Source organism: Lethenteron reissneri, chromosome 15 (assembly GCF_015708825.2).
Source record: "Lethenteron reissneri isolate LAM-NWPU_2019-01 chromosome 15, ASM1570882v1, whole genome shotgun sequence".
Taxonomy (NCBI): Eukaryota; Metazoa; Chordata; class Hyperoartia; order Petromyzontiformes; family Petromyzontidae; genus Lethenteron; species Lethenteron reissneri.
Window position 1 is genome coordinate 11,978,912 of NC_083793.1, and position 20,079 is coordinate 11,998,990.

At 46.1% G+C, this 20,079-nt stretch overlaps 1 long non-coding RNA gene across 3 annotated transcripts; it reads right to left on the reverse strand.

Moving 5' to 3' along the window:
- Positions 1 to 51: 51 nt before the first annotated feature.
- Positions 52 to 20,010, reverse strand: LOC133342727 (uncharacterized). 3 transcript variants are annotated; one of them, XR_009755179.1, is made up of 5 exons: positions 19,876 to 20,010; positions 14,780 to 14,970; positions 13,189 to 13,292; positions 7,224 to 7,269; positions 52 to 136 (listed from the first exon to the last, which is right to left on the reverse strand). It is a non-coding gene; the product is annotated as an uncharacterized LOC133342727 (long non-coding RNA). The 3 variants fall into 3 exon arrangements; XR_009755178.1 differs by lacking the exon at positions 52 to 136 and adding an exon at positions 6,251 to 6,538; XR_009755177.1 differs by lacking the exon at positions 52 to 136 and having other exon boundaries at positions 7,095 to 7,269.
- Positions 20,011 to 20,079: the final 69 nt, after the last annotated feature.

A 20,079-nucleotide genomic window follows, 5' to 3' on the forward strand; every position in this document is an offset into this window, starting at 1 on the left:
CATATAAATGTTATACTATTTGTTATTATACACTGTACCATTGACCGTCATGTGAAAGATACTAGGAGGAAGCAACAAAATATGTCAATGGGTGAGTATTAGTAGGAAACTTGCAGCGGAGAAAAGAATCCATTCCCTGCGGAGAATACAATGCCAGTGAGTGGAACGCGGTCTGAAAGTCACCATAAACGTGAACACAATCAGTTAAGATCCGAAATGGTTTATTACGTCCTTCCAATGATTGCTAAGCCAGAATCCATCTTCTCGGTTGAAATTGTCTCCGTGTTTGTATATGTGGATCGCCTCATGAACGAATCTCTCATGGTAGCCAGATGGCTTGCAGAGAACCTCTGTCTTGGAGAAGTCAATATCATGTGAGCCCACTGAATTGTAACAGTAATCTGCCATGGCTGAGGTGTTTGTCCTACCGTGTTTCAAGTCTGCTTTATGTTCACGGATGCGGTCCGAGACATGTCGTTTGGTTTCTCCAATGTAACTGCTACCACAGAGGCAACTTAGTTTGTAGACGCCAGGGTACTGTATGTCTGGAACCACATCTTTTACAGACGGGACCAGATCACGGATTTTATGTACTGTGTTGAATCGGACCTGGATCTTGTGTTTTATCAGGATTTTGGAGACCTTTTTTGTGACCCCAGCAATGTAGGGTAAGGTGATGGTCTTGAAAGGCTCCTCAACAGGATCCTTCCTGATGGTTGGAGTGATGGCTTTGTGGATTGTGTAGTCGGAGTAACCATTAGCCTTAAGAGCTTGGCGTACGTGTTTGAGTTCACTGGCAATGTGTTCCTGGTCGGATATGCATTGGGCTCTATGGTATAGAGTCTTGATGAGGGAATTCTGCTGAGATAGATGGTGGTTGGAATCCGGTTTTAGGTAAGCATCCGTATGGGTGGCTTTCCTGTAGACAGAGTGGCTCATTGAACCATCAGGTCTCCTTTTAATTAGGACATCCAAAAAGGGTAGCTTGCCATCTTTTTCGACTTCCATGGTGAATCTGATGGCTGGGTGTATGGAATTGATGTGGTCGAGAAATTGGTCTAGTGCAGGCCGGCCATGTAGCCAGATGACAAAAGTCTCATCTACGTACCTCGTCCATAAGGTCGGGCGTAGAGTGGCAGTCTGGATGGCGTCAGTCTCAAATTTCTCCATGAACACGTTGGCTACAACCGGAGATAGGGGGGCCCATTGGGGTGCCCTCAGTTTGCTTGTAGAAAGTTCCATTCCAGGTGAAGTATGTATTGGTTAAGCAGTGTCTCACCAGGGGGGGGTACCCCAGCGTTCAGTCCTTGATGAACCAAGTCTTCAATGATTGCGAGGAACTTTGGTGAATAAGAAAACCACATCAAAACTGACAAGCAGGTCGTCTGGGGACAGGGAAATCCCCTTGATTGTCGATACCAGGTCAGTAGAGTTTAGTACCGCAGAGATGTTTTTTTCCAGTGAAAGGCCGTAGGATTTCAGACAAAAAACGAGCCAGTTTGTAGGTGGGGGAATTGATAGTAGAGACAATGGGACGAAGAGGTGTATCTTCTTTATGTATCTTTGGCAAGCCGTATAATCTTGGTGGCCTGGCTGCAGAAGGTTTCAACGAGAACTGTTTGGTCTGATCAATTAATGCGGTTGAAGCAGAAATGATTTTGTTGGTTTTAGAGACGAGGCTGTTGGTGGGGTCTCTTTTTATTTTTGTATAGCTGCCATCGTTGAGTAGTTCTTGAATTTTGTTGTTGTATTCTATTTTGTCCATGATGACAGTTGCATTGCCTTTGTCAGCTGAGAGGATGACAATGTCATCCCTCTTTTTTATTTGAGCTAATTCAAAACGCTCATCTTTGCTGATGTTGCTAGCTGGCATCTTAGCGTTTTTGAGGGTTGCAGAGATTTCAGATCTTGCTACGTCTGCAGCGATGTGACTCAGGCCCTTGAGAGCTACATCTACTCTAGCAATTATATCATTAACTGGTATGTGTCTAGGTGTGACTGCAAAGTTTAGTCCTTTAGCTAAAACGGATTTCAGACCTTCAGAAATAGTACTGTTATTGCGATTAATTACGACTTTATTATCGTCTAGCTTTTCAATGTGTGGGTCCGGTCTCTTTGAGAGGCGGTTGAATTTGGAAATCAAGTTGTCCTTACATTTGGTCGACATAGCGGCAGCTGAAGAGGCAGTCATTTTGTCTACATGTTCCCAATCCGATGTGGACATTGTTGCACTCAAAGATAAGTGTGATTTGTAGAGTGTTTTGTCTAACTGATCTAGATTGGTGCGCGTAAGTCTGATTTTCTCCGCTGCAAGTTTCCCCCTCACTACTCACCCATTGACATATTTCGTTGCTAATTCTTAGTATCTTTCACACGACGATCAATGGTACAGTGTATAATAACAAATAATATAACATTTATATGCTTAATACAATGTACAAAGTAATATATAGTATCGTAATTGTATAGTCAATATACAGCAGTGTGATATACATTAGGGTGAGTAGAATAATACAGTGTAATATTACAATGTATAAGGACAATACAGTATGTAATTTAATGTTGGGTTTGTCTATGGCAGTATATAGTACGGTGTAGACTCGTGTGATGTAAGAGAATAAAGTTTAGATGGAAGCATATTATATATTTTTTACGACGTAGAATTGTAATGTATTACTTACTGTTCGTAACTCAGCTTATTGTAGAGTATATTTAGTATACTGATGATACTATGTAGTTTATACTTTAGTTGTTTACGTGGTGGTTTTAGTTACTGCAGCTACATACTATTAACACTCCTTCCCTTTATTAATGCTACCCCTATCCCCTCCCTTTGATGCTGCTAATCCTGCATAATGCACGGACATAAGTAGTACTATTCACATACCTGCATTTCCCATATCCCTTCCCTTTGATGCTGCTAATCCTGCATAATGCACGGTCATTAGTACTAATCACATACCTGCATTTCCCATAAATATGCTAAATTCCTCTTGATATGCATATTCTTTTGTCAAGGCGCCCTTTTCCCCCCTTCCAACCCAGCTTATAAATATGCTCCAAACACGTGCGCTGTTTCATTCAGACGCTGTCGCCTCGACAGACCTGGTTTTCACCTGAGGACGGCTGCTTGCGTTGTGGCCGAAACGTCGTGAGAATTGTTTTATTAGGTTTTATTTTTATTTCATTACTTCCCTTCTACGTGACTTTACCGAAAGAACCAAGAAGATGAATCCCTGCAGTCACAAAAGCTTTAAATCGAAAAATTCTCCAAGTCATTAAGGTTGAGGCTGACGTTTGGCAACTCAAACCTTCAGCTCCCTCCACAGATTTTCTATGGGATTAAGGTCTGGAGGCTGGCTAGGCCAGTCCAGGATCTTAATGTGCTTCTTCTTGAGCCACTCCTTTGTTGCCTTGGCCGTGTGTTTTCGGTCATTGTCTTGCTGGAATACCCATCCACGACCCATTTTCAATGCCCTGGCTGAGGGAAGGAGGTTCTCACCCAAGATTTGATGGTACATGGCCCCGTCCATCGTCCCTTTGATGCGGTGAAGTTGTCCTGTCCCCTTAGCAGAAAAACACTCCCAAAGAAAAATGTTTCCACCTCCATGTTTGATGGTGGGGATGGTGTTCTTGGGGTCATAGGCAGCATTCCTCCTCCTCCAAACACGGCGAATTGAGTTGATGCCAAAGAGCTCCATTTTGGTCTCATCTGACCACAACACTTTCACCCAGTTGTCCTCTGAATCATTCAGATGTTCATTGGCAAACTTCAGACGGGCATGTATATGTGCTTTGTTGAGCAGGGGGACCTTGCGGGCGCTGCAGGATTTCAATCCTTCACGGCGTAGTGTGTTCGCAACTGTTTTCTTGATGACTATGGTCCCAGCTGCCTTGAGATCATTGACAAGATCCTCCTGTGTAGTTCTCACCTCCACGAGGTGAGATCTTGCATGGAGCCCCAGGCTGAGGGAGATTGACAGTTATTTTGTGTTTCTTCCATTTGCGAATAATCGCACCAACTGTTGTCACCTTATCGCCAAGCTGCTTGGCGATGGTCTTGTAGCCCATTCCAGCCTTGTGTAGATCTACAATCTTGTCCCTGACATCCTTGGAGAGCTCTTTAGTCTTGGCCTTGGTGGAGAGTTTGGAATCTGATTTCTTCTGTGAACAGGTGTCTTTTATACAGGTAACAAGCTGAGATTAGGAGCACTCCCTTTAAGAGTGTGCTCCTAATCTCAGCTCGTTACCTGTATAAAAGACACCTGGGAGCCAGAAATCTTTCTGATTGAGAGGGGGTCAAATACTTATTACCCTCATTAAATGCAAATCAATTTATAACATTTTTGACATGCGCTTTTCTGGATTTTGTTCTTGTTATTCTGTCTCTCACTGTTCAAATAAACCTACCATTAAAATTATAGACTGATAATTTCTTTGTCAGTGGGCAAACGTACAAAATCAGCAGGGGATCAAATACTTTTTTCCCTCACTGTAAGGGTTTAGGTTAAGGGTTCAGTGGGTTAGAGGTTTGGGGGTTTATGGGTTAGGATTTTAGAGGGTGATGGGTTTAGACCGTTATGGTTTTAAGGGTAAAGGGGTTTTGAGGGTTGGGTTTTAGAGGGTTACAGTTTAGAAGGATATGGGTTTAAAGGGTTCTCGGTTCAGATAATTAGGTGTTTAGAGGATTTATGGGGTTTGATTGTTAAAGGATTAGTGGTTTAGAGGGTTAGGAGTTTATAAGGTTATGGGCTTAGGGGTTTAGAGGTTTGGGGTTTTTAGGGGATAAGCGGTTTAGAGGTTTTGGGTGTTTCAAGGGTTATGATGTTTCGGGGTTGAGTGTGTTAGAGGTTGAGGGGTTTAGAGGGTTAGGGATTTCGGTGTATTTGGGTTAGGATTTAAAAGGGTGAGTTTAGACGGATAGGGTTTTAAGGGTAAAGGGGTTGAGGTTTTTTTTTATTTGATTAGAGTTTACAAGGTTATGGGTTTAGAGGGTTCGGGGTTTAGAGAGTTGGGTGTTTATAGAGGTTTAGAGGGTTCATGGGTTTTGATTGCTCTGTGTATTGGTTTACAAGGTTATGAGTTTTAGAAGGTTATGGGTTTAGAGGTTTTGATGTTTAGGGAATTAGGGGTTTATAAGGTGAGGGGTTTAGTGGGTTACGGTTTTACAGGTTTAGGGTTTAGACGGTTTGGGGTTTGTAAGGTTAAGGGTTTAGGCAGTTAAGAGTGTTGGGGGTTTATGGGTTGCGGTTTTATAGGGTGAGGTGTTTAGACGGTTGGGGTCTTAAGGAGAAAGTCCTTCAGAGGATTTGGTGTTTAGAGGGTTAGAGTTTAGAACGTTTTGAGTTTAGAGGGTTTAGAGAGTTACATGTTTAGAGGTTTATGGGTTTTAGAGGGTTAGGGGTTTAGAGAGTTATGTGTTTAGAGGTTTATGGGTTTCAATTGTTGGATGTTGAATAGTTTAGATGGTTAGAAGTTGAGGAGGTTATAAGGGTATGTGTTTAGGGGTTTAGAGGTATCGGGGTTTCACGGGTTAGTGATTTACAGTGTTAGGGGTTTAGTGGTTTGAGAGTTGAAGGTTTAACACTTAGACTTTCACAACTAATATTGTTAGTCTCCAACACTTAATGGCACTTTTTCTTGATGTGACAAATTTAATAATTGGCTGTTTCGGGTGGTGGTTGGTTTAATGACACGTTTATATTTACATAATCTAACAAAAAAAACCTTTATGGGTTTAGAGGGTTACGAGTTTAGTGGATTATGTGTTTAGAGGGTTAGCATTTTAGGGACATTGGTATTTTAAGGGTTATGCGTCTAGAGGGTTCGTTCTTTAGAGGGTTAGGGTTTAAATGTGTTGGGATTAGGTTACGGATTTAGGGTTTTAGAACGTTTGGGTTTTGAGGGTTAGGGTTTTAGAGGTTGAGGATTTAGGAGGTTATGAGTTCAGAGGGTTAGGGGTCTAGAGGGTTAGTTCTTTAGAGGGTTGTGGTTTAGATTGGTTGGTATTTAGAATGCTAGGGATTTAGGGTTTTAGAAGGTTAGGGTTTCAAGGTTTAGAGGGTTAGGGATTCAGAGGGTTTGGTTTTTAATGGCTTAGACGGTTAGGGTTAAAAGAATAAGAGGTTTAGAGAGTGAGGGTTTTGGTGGGTTAGGGTTTTAAGGGTAAAGGGGTTGAGGGTGAGGGGTATAGGAATTTAGAGGGTTAGGGGTTGAGATGGTTAGTGTTTTGGTGGTTTGGAGTTTAAGCTTTTAGAGGGCGAGGGGTTTAAAGATTAGGGTTGTAAGGGTAAATGGGTTGAGAGGGTTAGCGGTTTAGATGGTTATGGATTTAGATAGTTAGGGGTTTAGAGGGTTTTAATTGTTCGAGGTTTAGTGGTTAAGGTCTCTGTGCGAGTCCAACATGTTTGTATGAGTCTATGGTAAGATAAAAAGAGTTCAGTTTAATTTGTATATTTCGAAACAATTTGTTTACCTTTCCTGTGATGTTTTTGTATTGTATTTTTGTTGTTATTTTCTGACCCACCCGATTGGACGTCTGTGAAAACAGATCGTTATAGCTTATCAGATTCATTCAGTATAAATAAATATTCAAATTCAAATTCTATTGACCTCTGTGCGAATCTATGGATTTCTGTGTGAGTTTTTGGGCCTTTGAGTGTATGGATCTCTGTGTGAGGCTATGGGTCTCTGTGCATGTATATCGGTCTCTGTGAGTATGGGGTCGCTGCGTGAGTCTGAGTGTCTGTAGGAATATATGGGTCTCTGTTGGAGTCTATGGGTTTCTGGGTATGGTTGTTTGTGTGAGTCTTACATGCACAAATTTAACTTAAAATGGCCATTGAGGGTTGCGGAATCCAAGTTGAATATTAAGTTCCCTGCAGTGCAAGCCAGCTCTCTAGTCGTGTCATCAAACAGCCCCTTTCATTCTTTATAATAATAAAATAAACTTAGTCCAGGAAATCCACACTGAGTCACAGTCGGGTCCTGAATTGTTTTTTTACATTTTCGACGAATGAATGATGAGTTATTACACAAGTGGGGGAAACCGGAGCACCTGGAGAAACCCCACGTATACGAGGGGCAGCACTTTAAACCGTACAGGCAAAGATGGCGATTATCCCACTTTCTGTACTGCCTTCTCCTGGCCAGCCAGCCAGGAGAAGGCACCTCGATGCCCACGGGAAGGGGGTTTCACAACATTCACTGTGTGATCCACTCACCCTTGCTGCCTTCCACTGCTGGATTACAGGCTTGCAACACCACCGCCTGGCGAATAATAGTAATAATTAAAAGTTTTATAGCGCGCACAAGAACGACTCAGGAGGCATGAGGAACCACAGCCGTGCAGGAAGGAAGCCACGTGGTGAGCCAGTACCAACAATTGTCCAAGCTCTGCGGATCCTCTATGGAGGCATTATGCGCTAATTAATGACGAGTGTTTATACCAGTGGGGGAAACCGGAGTACCCGGAGAAAACCCATGCGTGCGAGGGTGAAACACTCTATCCCTGTACAGGTGAAGATGGCGATTAGTCCACTTGCTCTACTGCCTTCTCCTGGCGAGTCAGGTTATGGCACCTCGACGCCCACGGGAACGTGATTTGCCAACATCATTGTGCGGTGATTCACCAACCCTCACTACCTTCCACAGTGCTGGATTAGAGACGTGCGCTACCAACACCAGGCGAATGATAACAATAATAATAACTTTCTACTTCTAACTTGATAACAATAGGCGAAAAATAACAACAGGCAAATGATAACGACAGGCGAATGAGAACAGTAATTATTATTTCCACTTAGAACTTGATAACAATAATTATTTCTACTTTTAACGAAATAACAATTATTTCTACTTATAACGTGATTACAACAATAATAACTATTTCTACTTTTAACTTGATAACAGGCGAATGATAACAGGCAAATGATAAAACAGGCACCACATCTACGCCTCTACATAAGGAACGAAACAGGTGAATGTCTCCACAAATCTGGCTGTTGCCTGATGAAGGTAGTTGTAATTACTGGCGAAACGTCGTACTCAGATTGTAAATGTTGTGGCTTGACTCTCCAACACACCGTGTGCTGTACTAGTTACAAATTGGCATGTTCTGCATATGTGACAACCCTTACTAGTTGGCTGTGTCGGATGGTGGTGGGTTTTAACAACACATTTATATATTTACGCGATCTAACCCAAAAAATAAACCTCTATTATGGATGATATTGGTCGCGAAAGTCTACGTGTTCAACAAACCCGAAGGAATCAGAGGAAAATCGACGTGACCACGAGTGAAGATGCAAACTCCAAATATACAGGCATCAGGGTTGGGGTCAAAAATAAGAATTCCAATATACCAGTTTAACACGTCGGCTTTCGCGAGGGGGTTTGCATCTCGCTCTGTGGTGCCTCATTATCTGACTCACCCAACCACTAAACTACGAAAGCCACCCACACACACACACTCACCCACTCACTCTGCCACCCACTCAACCGCTAACTCACTCGTTCAAGCACACACTCAGCCACTCAAGAACTTACCTGTGCACCCACCTACACACCCACTCATTAACTCAACGACCCACCCACCAACCAACTCAGTCACTTACTGACTCACTCACTCTAGACTCCACTCACTCACCTGCTCACCCAGCCACTTACCGACTCACCCACCAAACCACCCACGCACTCAATCATCCACCTACCCACTCACCCACTCAATAAACGAAAACTTAACTATTTCTCACTGTACAAGCTAAGGCCCACAGAGCTATATAGATCTTTTTCAAAAGCGACCTTGTTACAAATGACACATAAATCACAAATACAGTTATTGCAGCCAAATCCTCTGAATGCAAGTTTATTCTCAATGCAGAGGTAAAACCCCGAGGACCCGGAGAAAAATTCACGTGACCATGGGGAGAACAAGCACACTCCAAATATACAGATGACAGGGTCGGGATCTAATCACGACCACCTGTATACTAACCCATCCCACTCACTCACCGACTCGCCCACCCGTTAATTTGCACCCCCATCTTCTCAACCACTCATCCAGCCACCCAGTCAAGCACCCACCCAGTAACACTCACCCACTCACCCAACCAAAAACCCACTAACCCATCCAGCACTCACTCACCGAGCTAATCAATTTCTAACCCATCAACTTGCTCTGCCACTGACTCTTTCAACCACAACTCACCCACGCACCCGCCCACTCACTCACCCAATCACTAACCCACTCACTTAATTTCTAACCCACCTACTACCCACCTAACCTCCTACCCACACACTCACTCACCCACTCACTCACACACACACTCACTCATCCATCCACTCACATACTCACCTAGCCACTCACCTACTCACCCAGTCACATACACATCCACTTACCATGCCACCTACTCCATTTTTAACCCACACACACACCCAACCACTCCCTCAGCTACTCAGCTACTCACCCACTAACCACGTCATTATTCACTCACCCACCCATCACTCAACCACCCAATAATTAAACCACCCAATAATGCAAGCACCCATTAACTCAAGCATCCACTACTACCCACGAGCCTCTCACAAGTGCCCACCCACACACTCACCAACACACTACACTGAATCTAAATTATGTTTATTTTACCAGGTAAGGCTGACAGAGCTATATAAAATATTTTTCAGAAGTGACCTGGTTACAAATGATCGGTCAACGAAGTGGCTTATCACGTAATCATTTATTGCACCCAAATCAAAAAAATGCTTGTTGATTTTAAATGTGGAGGGAAATATACAGGCGTCAGGGTTGGGATAAAACCCACAACCTTCTGTATACCAGGCGAGGTAGTTAACATCTCGCCACTGTGGCGCCCCACTGTCTGACTTCCCCACCCACTAACCCACTCACACACCCACTCAAACATCCACACACTCACCCACTCAAATACCCACTCACCCACTCAAATACCCACTCACCCACTCAAATACCCACACACTCACCCACTCAAATACCCACACACTCACCCACTCAAATACCCACACACTCGCCCACTCAATCACCCACCCACTCACTCAACTACCGAGCCACTCACACACTCACCCACTCACCATGCCACCAAATCAATCACTAACTCTCATGCACCCAGCCACTCACTCACTCAGCCACTCACCTCCGACCCATCAACCCATCCACTCACTAATCTACCCACCTACACACTCACCCACTCATCCACACACTAAACTAATATTAAACAATTTTTTTTATTTTACCAGGTAAGGCCCTCAGCTATATAGATCTTTTTCGGAAGCCACCTCAGCACAAATAACAGCTAAATGAAGTGGCTGTTCACGAATAAAGTTACAGCAACCAGATTCTATAAATGCATTTCAAATATGGAGGGACAACCCGGAGAACCTGGAGAAAATTCCACGCGACCACGGGGAGAATATGCAAACTCCATATATACAGACGGAAGGGCTGGGATAAAATACACAACCTCCTGTTTACTAGGCGAGGTCGTGAACATCTCACCACCTTGGCGCCTCACTCTCTGACTCACCCATCCACTCACTCACACGCTAACTTACCCACTCACCCTCCCACATCAACTTACCCAACCAGCAGTCACTCACCCATTCACTCACCCACCCACTCGCTTACCCCATCCAGTCAACAACTCACCCACTTAATTAACCACTTGCTCACTCACCCTACGACCCCTCACCAAGCTACACACTCACCCACCAACACACCCATTCACTGACTAACTCACCCACCCACAAACTCACGAACAAAAAAACATACCCACTCAACCCATCGCTCACCCAACCCCTCACCCACTTACTCAATCACCCACCCACGCACTCACCGACCCAACTCACTTCACCCACCCAACACTCACTGAGCCACTCAATCTCTAAACCACACACCAACCCTGCTACCGACTCAATCTCTTAACCAAAACTCACAAATCCACCCACCCACTCACCCAGTGACTAACCGACTCACTCCATTTATAACCCACCCACTCATTCACTACCCACCTAACCTCATACCCACACACACTCACTCACCCACACATCCACACACCCACACACTCACCCACCCACTCACTCATCCATCCATCTACTAACTAACTCACCCAGCCGTGCACCTACTCACCCACTTTAAGATCCACTCACCCTGCCACCTACTCAATTAATAACCCACCTACTCACCCACCCAACCACCCGCCAACTCCCTCAGCCACTTAGCCACTCACCCACTACCCACGTAATTATTGACCCACCCACTAATTTAATCACCTACTAACGTAACCACCCACTAACTCAACCACTGAGTCACTCGAACTTACCCACTCACCAAGCCACCCACTAAATCTCAAACCCACACTCATGCACTCACCCACCCGCCCACTTACTCACCAACACCTTTAACTAAATCTAAATTATGTTTTTTTGCCAGGTAAGGCACACTGACCTATATAGATTGTTTTGAGAAGCAGGGTTTGGATCGAACCTACGAACTTAAAAATATCAGGCAAGGTAGTTAACAATTTGCCAACATGGCACTCCACTCTCTGACTCTCCCACCCACGATAACACACACTCAAACACCCACCCACTAACTCAACCATCCATTCATTCAACCACCGAGCCAAGCACACACTCACCCACTCACCAAGCCACCCACTCAATCTATAGCCCACACTCACTCACCCAGCCACTGACCTACTACCCATCAAACGTCGCACTCACTCATCCACTCTCCCACTCGGCCACTCATCTGCACACTAAATGAAAATTACGCTTTTTTATTTTACCAGGTAAGGCCCTCAGCTATATAGATATTTCAGAAAGCACCTGACCACAAATAACAGCTCAATTAAGTGGCTTTTCACGTATAAAATTATAGCAGCCAAATTCTATAATTGCATGTTTTAAAATGTGGAGGGAGAACCCGGAGCACCTGGAGAAAATTCCACGTGAACATGGGGAGAACATGCAAATATACAGGTGTCAGGGTCGGGATCGACCTCACGACCTCCTGTAAAAAAGGCGAGGTAGTTAACAGCTCGCCACCACGGCACTCCACCCACTCACTCATTCAAACACCCACCAACCCACTCACAAACCCACTCACCCTGCCACCCACTCAATCTTTAATCCACTCACTCAACAATTTACTCACCCACTCACCTACTCAACTATTCACACCCCCACTCACACACCCACCCATTCACCCACTCAACCTCTAACCTACCCACCAACGCACTCCACAACCCACCTACCCACCTCACCCACCCAATAAACTAAACAATCTTTTTTATTTTACCAGATAAGGCTCAGAACTATATTAATATTTTTCAGAAGTGACCTGGTTACCTGATTATCACGGAGACATTTATTGCAGCCAAATCCTCTAAATGCATGTTGATCTTAAATCTGGAGAGAAAACCTGGAGGAGCCGGAGAAAAATCCACACGACCACGGGGAGAACATGCCAACTCCAAATATACAGGTGGAAGGGATGGGATCGAATTCACAAACTCCTGTATACTAGGTGAGGTAGTTAACATCTCGCCACCGTGGTGCCCCACTCTTTGACTCACCCACCCACCCAATCACACACTAACAACTCACCTGCTCAACCTTTGATATTCACTCACCCACCCACTAACTGACCCACCCAACAATTTACTCACCCACCCACTAACCTATTCACTCAACTCCTCACTCACCACTCCCCCACACAATCACGCACTGACCTACCCACTAACGCACTCAGTCACTCACTAATTCACCCCTCACTCAACCATCCACCCACTCATGCTACCATCCACTCACTTACTTATCCAGGCACTCACCTACTCACCCATTAAGCCACTCACCCACACAATCACCTAGTTACCCACCCACTCAATCTCTAACCCACCAATTTACTCATCCACTCACCAACCCACCTCTCAGCCACTCCCTCACCCACTCACTCACTTCAAACTATTCACTCACCCACCCACCCACTAATTCACACAATCACCCACCACCCACTCAATCTCTAACACACTCACTCACCTACTCCCTCAACCACTGACCGACCCACTCACCCACCGACTCACCCATTGACTCACCCACCAACTCACTCACAGACCCACCCAGTTAATCACCCACTCTATGTGTAGTCCTCACCTCTTCCAGTATTGTGATATATTCTTCCTCCCAGCGGTATCTTCACGACAACGCCCTGGGGGGTGGGCAAGCCTCTCAACGAATCGGGCGAGCGGGGCAACAGCCTGGTCATGTTGGGTTCATAGAGCAGTGCGGCACACGCATACACACAAGCAGACCACACACATATGAACACAATAACAACAGTGGGAGCCACTCACGCGATAGGGATGGACCGCATGTTCCACTCCAGCTCGATGTACGGCTTTCCTGGATACAATGTTAACTACCTCGTCTGGTATACAGGAGGTTGTCGGTTAGATCCCAACCCTGACACCTGTATATTTGGAGTTTGCATGTTCTCTCCGTGGTCAAGTGGATTTTTATTCTGGTCCGCTGGATTTTCCCTATACATTAGAAACAGGCGTTTAGAGTGGTTGGCTGCTATACATTTCCACATAAGGCACGTTGTTGACCTATCATTTGTGGCCAGGTCACTTCTAAAAAAAGAGTTATGTTACTCAGTGAGATGGTTGAGACACAGGTGATGAGCCTGTGTGTAAGGGGTTGAGTGAGTGAGTGGTTGAATTAATGATTGAGTGACTGATTGGTTGAGTGAGTGGCTGAGTGAGTGAGTGAATGTGTAGAGGTGTTACGGGAGGGCGAACAAACACACCAGGGGTGGTTAATACCGCACGCGGAAGGATGCTAACATCCACGTCCGCACCGTTTAGCCTGGGGGGCTAAAACAGCGCTGTGATCCCCCACGGCCCCACCCCTCGGTGGGGGAGTTGCTATATAAGGCGGTGAGTCGGTGGGCTGGGGGTTCAGTGTTTAGCTTTAACCAGCGAAGAAAGAAGACCGGCTAGATAGGCCCTGGGACTCCCCTGGATCGCCGTCCTTCTAAGGACCGACCAGGGCAAGCCAGTGGCGTGGCTCCGAGAGCCCAGAACCGATGTTCTTATAAGAGCCGGTCTGGGGACTCAGGGTGCCGTAATCCCAGCTTGACCAGAGCTGGGTCAGCTAGCCTCCCCTAGCTCTGTAGTGGAGGACCTGGGAGTAGGCTAGCCGGGACAGAGATTGTGGGATCTCCCTGTTAGGCGGGTGAAGGGGCCGATACCCCTTCGAGTGTCGTATACCTTGGCCTGTATATAGTGGAACGTTTAATAAATAAGTGTGCCTCCGACTACGTCGTCCAAGTCTCTTTGAACCTACTACAAATGGTTGAGTGAGTGGCTGAATGAGTGGTTGATGGAGCGATTGGTTCATTGAGAGAGCGGGTGGTTGAGTGAGCGAGTGAGTGGTTCAGTGAGTGAGTGGTTGAGTGAATTAGTGAGTGGTTGAATGAGTATTTGAATGAGTGAGTGTTTGAACCAATGAGTGAGTGTTTGAGCGCATGAGTGTGTGGTTGAGTGAGTGGTTGAGTTAATGACTGAGTGAGTGATTGATTGCGTGGTTGAGTGAGTGAATGGTTGACTGAATGGTTGAGTGAGTGGTTGAGTGAGTGAGTAGTTGAGTGAGTGGTTTAAGTTAGTGGGTGAGTAAGTGAGTGGCTATATGAGTGGCTGAGTGAGTGAGTGAGCGAGTGGATGAGTGAGTGGCTGGCGCGTACCTTGGCTGCGTTGTCCAGAGTGTCCCGCTGGTGCCGCCCCACTGTGTTGCTGCACTCCGCCAGGGTGAGAGTGGCGGTGCCGCGCCCGCAGCTGCTCCAGCGACTACGCCATCTTGCCCAGCCCCTCCTGGCAAGCACGCAGCATGCCCTGGAGCCCTCATCACATGGTGCTGGCAATCTGAGACACCCACCTGTAGCACACACACAGAAGAAGAGATACGGAAATGGATTAGGGCGACCCGGGTGACGAGAAGTTCACTACTTCACCCGGTATACAGGAGGTTGTAGGTTTGATCCAAACCCTGATGCTTACATATTCAATTCTGCTCGTCCAGGTGGAAAGAATCCAATCGCATTTATTCGATGCGATGTTTCTCATGGGATATAATAAGCGACAACATTTGGACCCCAAACCGAGAGGATTCTGGGATGTTTGTGGTTTTTTGGCAACAACTCTGGAAGGAAACGTCGCAGACCCATCAAGGTGGTACTCGTCCAGCGACATAATGGTTGAATGAATTCGGGAATGGTTGAATGAGTGAGTGGTTGAGTGAGTGGTTCAGTCAGTTAGTGGTTGAGGGAGTGAGTGGCTGAGTGAGCGAGTGGTTGAGTGGGTGAAAGAGTGATGGTTGAGTGGTTGAGTAAGTGATTAAGTGAGTGAGTGGTTGAGTAAGTAAGTAGCTTCGTGAGTAAGTAGCTTCGTGAGTGCGCGGCTGAGTGGTTGAGTGTGTGGCTGAGTGGCTAAATGAGTGAGTGGCTGAGTGAAAGGGTGAGTGGCTGAGTGAAGGAGTGAGTGGCTGAGTGAGTGAGAAAGTAATTGGTTGAGTGGTTGAGTAAGTCATTAAGTGAGTGAGTGGTTGAGCTAGTGAGTGGTTAAGTGAGTGGTTAAGTGAGTGGTTAAGTGAGTGGTTAAGTGAGTCGTTGAGTGAGTGGTTGAGTGAAAGGTTGAGTGAGGGGTTGAGTGAGTGAGTGGTAGAGTTAGTCGTTGAGCGAGTGGTTGGGTGAGGGGTTGAGTGAAAGGTTGAGTGAGTGAGTACTTGAGTGAGTGCTTGAATGAGTGGTTAAATGAGTCTTTGAGTGAGTGGTTGAGTGGTTGAGTGAGCGAGTGCTTGAGTGAGCAAGTGAGTGGTTGAGTGAGCAAGCGAGTGGTTGAGTGAGTGAATGGTTGAGTGAGCGAGCGGTTGAATGAGCGAGTGGTTTAGTGAGCGAGTGGTTGAGTGATTGAGTGAGTGAGTGAATGGTTGAGTGAGAGGGTGATGGTTGAGTGATTGAGTGGGTGGTTGAATGATTGGTTGAGTGAGTGGTTGAGTTAATTATTGAGTGAGTGAGTGGTTTAGTGAGTGAATATCTGAGTGAGTGAGCGGCTGAGTAGTTGAGTGAGTCGTTGAGTGAGTGTGTGGCTGAGTGAGTTTGTGGCTGAGTGAGTGAATGGCTGAATGAATCACAGCTATGATAAAAATGGACATCAGAATATAAGTGGTCTTGTATTCACTCAGTAAATAAAGTTTAATATAAAATTGTACACTCACAGAATCGAGATAAAGATGACATTGCACATCGGAGTAAACTGAGTCCTGGCTATGATTAAATTTAGCATTAGCATAACATTGATTTATTAGCATACAAAATGACTTTTTGCAGAGCGATTTAATACAAAAGTCTGATAGACTACATGCATTTTTTTTGATAAAAAGTACATACAAACCAGGCATCAATACCGTTGCTTTGTATGATCTGTGAAACGCAGAAAATGTCAGATAAAATCGGACATTTTGAGCTTGCTGCTGTATCGACTGAGTGGAATCAATACAATTAGTATCGATTCACAATCAACAAAGACCATATATGGGAAAATCTCTGATCGGTGATTTTGATTGCATCGTATTGCAGCGCCCCTTTGGTGATGTTATAAAGCACTTGCCCCAACAGTCTGTTAAAGGCTACACGTGGATCTTTGTGTGCGAGTAGCTCACAGATCCTTGAGAGATCTGAACACTGTCCGATCATCAGTGAGCTCCTCCGGCAGGCGAGGCTGCGTTGGCGGTTGTCTGTGCATTGAGAGGTGTTAACTATCCCACGCAGAGAAGTCTGCTTACAGGACATAAGAGGTTCTTCACGTACCGTGCCCCGTGTCACCTGAATGTTAAATGGGGCTCCGGTAATTCAGTGTCCACCGCCGAATCATCTTTCACCATCACCACGCGTCCATTAAGGCCAATGTGACGAGGCCATAGATAGACAACGCGTTAAAACGGGGGGGGGGGGGGGGAGCAAGAAAAACGTCGTACTACGTGACATCACAATACCCTGCACACAGCCATAGTGGCTGATTAGGGTGCGCATCATTTACGAATATGTGGTTTAAGTGGTTGAGAGTAGATTTTGGTGTAAATTGATCACGATGCTTTGCGTAGCCTGCATTTAAAATTTCATGCGTGGGTGCGTGAGCAGATATGAGTGGGTGAGTGCGTGAGTAAGCCGGTAAGTGAGTATGTGGGTGGATGGAGGGAGCTGGGCGGGCACGGCATGGGCTGGAGTGGAGGTGGACTGATGCGGTACGGGAGGATGTGGAGCTGAGTGGGCTTTGCAGACGACTGGTACCAGTGGTGTTGAGATCGGCCTCTGCAGGGAGGCTCGTGAAGGATGCTTCTACTTGGCAGTTGGCGACAATCGCCCTCCAACAACAACGGAGGAGTGACACTCACAACAACGAGCGGAACACCGGATGATAAACATGCAGCAATTTGGCACAGTACGGGGTACAGGTGGTGCTGCCAGTCATCTCAGTCAGCCAACCCATGGCACCTGGGTCTGTTCCAGGACCTCCGGTCAGCGAGCCTTCGACACTTCACGTGGCTTCAAGTGCACCGGGCCTGGCACAGGTCGCTGTGGTGACGTCACTGTTACGTTATTGGCGAATGGTGACGGTTGATAATGCAGCGGTGGTTGTGAGAAATGCCATTTTGGGGGGGGGGGGCGCCAACCCTGACCAGCTGTGAACCTCACGTCGCCCGCAGCCACCAGTGGCCACAGGGAGTTCTGGATGGGTGCGAGGGGCTGGTAACCCCCCTCCACCTTCAACTAAATCACCACACATTCACGTGCGAGCCTTGGGTCTCTCTGTGAGTCGATGGATCTCGGTGTGGTGAGTCTATGGGTCCTCTGTGAAAGTCCGTGGGTCTCTGTGAGGTGAGTCTATAGGGCTCTGTGCGAGTCTGTTTGAGTCGGTGGTTCTCTGTGTGATGAGTCTATGCGTTTTTGTATAACTCTATTGGTCTCTGTGGGGTGAGTCTATGGGTCTCTGTGGGGTGAGTCTATGGGGCTGTGGGGTGAGTCTATGGGGCTGTGTGGTGAGTCTATGGGGCTCTGTGGTGAGTCCATGTGTTTGTGTGGTGAGTCTATAGACCTCTGTGCGAGTCTGAGGGTCTGTGCGTAGTGAGTGTATAGGTCTATGTGTGATGACTCTCTGGGTCTCTATGTGATGGATATCTGTGGTGTACATATCCTGGCACAAGCGCCGTTAGTGGAGAATGCTCCTCCCACTACTCCTGCTTGTTGTTGTGCTCGGGAAGGAGAGATAAAACTAGACTAAAATCTCAACGATTTTCATTTTACCAGGTAAGGTCCACTGAGATAAACATCTCTTTTATTACGCGCTTTTATTTAACTCACTCTGTTTGTTGTTGTTGTCGTATCCTCAAATCTTGCAACTCAATTTTAACCCACTTCCCATTGTGGTATCGACTGCAAACTTGGTATACTTATGTCATACTGATGACAAAACTACATTCTATAAAAAAGGATTTCTAAACATTCATTTTTATGTTGTTTCAGCTTGGGTCTAATTGTCCAAGCTCAACTGACGTTGGCTGTAAATCACCATGGCCCCTTACATTATGGCAAGCATCGGGGCCACTTCCTGGAGTCGTGATACATTTAATTTAATTAAAGCGTGTTTTTAAAAAAAAAGTACTTTTAAATATTACTTATTCAGAAGCGACTTGGCACCAATAATAGCTCAACGAAGTGGCTCATCATCACGTGTAAATTATAGCAGCCAAATACTTTAAACGAATATTCATATTCTTGGTTCTTTCGGTAAAGTCACGTAAATAAAAAACCAAAAAATTAGTAATGCAAATAAAATAAATATAATAAATTGCTTTTATTATTTTCAATTCATCTTATTCTTTTTACTTAAAAAAATAGATTTTTTTTTTCTATTTACGTGACTTGACCGAAAGAACCAAGAATATGAATTCCTGCAGTCACGAAAGTTTTAAGTCAAAACTTTAAACGAATGTATCTTAATGTGGAGAGAAAAACCAGAGGACCTGGAGAAAAATCCACGCGACCACGGGGAGAGACAGAGACACGCAAACTCCAAATATACAGCAGGCATCAGGGTCGGGATCGAACCTACAAACTCCTGTATACCAGGCGAGGTAGTTAGGGGGGAAAGCAGAGACAGCGAGAGGGAAGATAATTAGTCAAACTCAGACTCAGTATTACTCAACAACCATGATACACTCACCATCACACTCACCATCATACTCACCATCATACTCTCGCATTCACCATCATACTCACACACAAGACCACACACATCAACAGTCGCCATTCACCACGACGTGGCGGTGACGTCACCACAATAACCCAGGTGCCATGGATTGACGGCTGTGCCAGGCTAAGTGCAGGAGGAGGTCACGGGCCAGACTCAGGTGCCATGGGCCGACTGCTCTGCCTGGCTCGGTACAAGAGGAGGGCTAGACCCTGGTGCTATGGGTTAACTCGTGTGCCACCACCTGCACAACCACCACAGTAACAACCACACAATTATAATCACAACAATAACCACGACCAACAACTGTAACCACAACTATAATGTAACCACAACTATAATGTAACCACAACTATAATGTAACCACAACTATAATGTAACCACAACAGCAGCAGCAGCAGCAGCAGGGCCGAGCTCTGCTTGAAGCTGCGCCGTGAACTCCGCAGAACGTGACGGCTGTGGGCCAGGCGCCTCCTCTGTCTCCTCCCACCGCCGCCGCCACTGCTGATGTGGACACACCGCGCGAGGTTCTCACCTTCAGGCTGAGTCGACGCAGAGGAGGCCCAGCGAGCCGCCGCTTCAGAAGCTTTCGCTCGCCACTGACGGTGGCCGTGAGCGGGAATCCAAACCAGCTGCTCGCCACCCACAATGCACAGCGCGCGCCGCCTCCACTCGAACCCAGCGGAAGTGGCAGCGGGGGGAGGGGGGTGGGGCATGGGGGGTGAGGGGGAGGGGCATG